Source organism: Sinocyclocheilus grahami, unplaced genomic scaffold (assembly GCF_001515645.1).
Source record: "Sinocyclocheilus grahami isolate Dianchi unplaced genomic scaffold, SAMN03320097.WGS_v1.1 scaffold245.1, whole genome shotgun sequence".
NCBI lineage: Eukaryota > Metazoa > Chordata > Actinopteri > Cypriniformes > Cyprinidae > Sinocyclocheilus > Sinocyclocheilus grahami.
The window spans coordinates 1484034-1485252 of NW_015505424.1; positions in this window are offsets into that span (position 1 = coordinate 1484034).

Consider the following 1219-nt stretch of genomic DNA (forward strand, 5'->3'; position numbering starts at 1 on the left):
AGAAAAAAAGTCTGAATATTGTTTTTAAGTGGGCTGCTTACTGAATAAACATCAAGAATAAATGCAGAAGTCTACGATACATTAATTTCATCACAGCGCTGACTGACTCACCGTTATTCCGAGACTGGGATTACACGGAGTGTCTCCGATGATGTCGTCCTCCGGCGGCGTGATTCTCAGGAAGTCCAGGTGATCCGGTCTGCTGGGACGCCGCAAAGCCTCCTGGGTAACGGATTCCTCCGCATCCAGCATCCAGATATCCTCCGGACGCAACAGAGCGTTTTCTGCAGGACAAATGATTAGACTTTAACTTTGGGAAGAGGAATTCTTGAATCAAGTCTCTGCTTTAATGCTAGTTCTTATATATAGTTCACACATATATATTCTATATATATATATATATATATATATATAGTTCTGCTTCTAAAAGTTATTGCATATTAAAATTAATTTAAAAAAATTTACAATTACTGATCTGCATGTGTGAATCCTGTTCAGAAACTGAACTGAATTTGTGTTTTATATTTTAACACAATATCAGTGTGTATCTATATGTAGACTGTATGTGAGACGCTGTGAACCACACACCACACACATCATATACAGCAGCACTTTCCTGCTATACCTGTCTGAACAAGTTCAGTTGCATCTTATCTCACATACGGTACATTCTACAAATTCTCAGACGGTGTCATTAAAAACATTGATAATGCGAATGAAGGCTGCAGTGATTAATCACGTCTCGTTATGATAATGCAACTGCAGCCGGACCCGCCGAGACTCCAAACGCTGACTAAACGCCTGGTTCTGTTCCAAATGCAAAGTCAGATTGATTGCATCTGTCTCGGGCTCTGCCCTAAATTACTCTCAAAACTCTCCAGTTGCACTCCTGCCATCAATACTACAGTAAAACCACAGCGATGTGTTTTCACACATATGCATCAATCACCCACTCAGATAATAAACTCATTAGAAATGAAACAGCGCCACCATGTGAACACAAAACAACTTTCTGATTGTCAGTGATTATAGTGATCTGATCAGCTCAATCAGCGTTGTTTGCGTTCAGGATAAAGCACGCGCATGCTGAACATAAACTGTGCTGATTACGTTCTGGGGTACTCTCCAATATGTTGGAAGACGGTAACTCGGGGACATGAATAGTTGAATAAATTGTTATTATTGTTTTCTTTATGCACAAAAAGTATTCTCGTAGCTT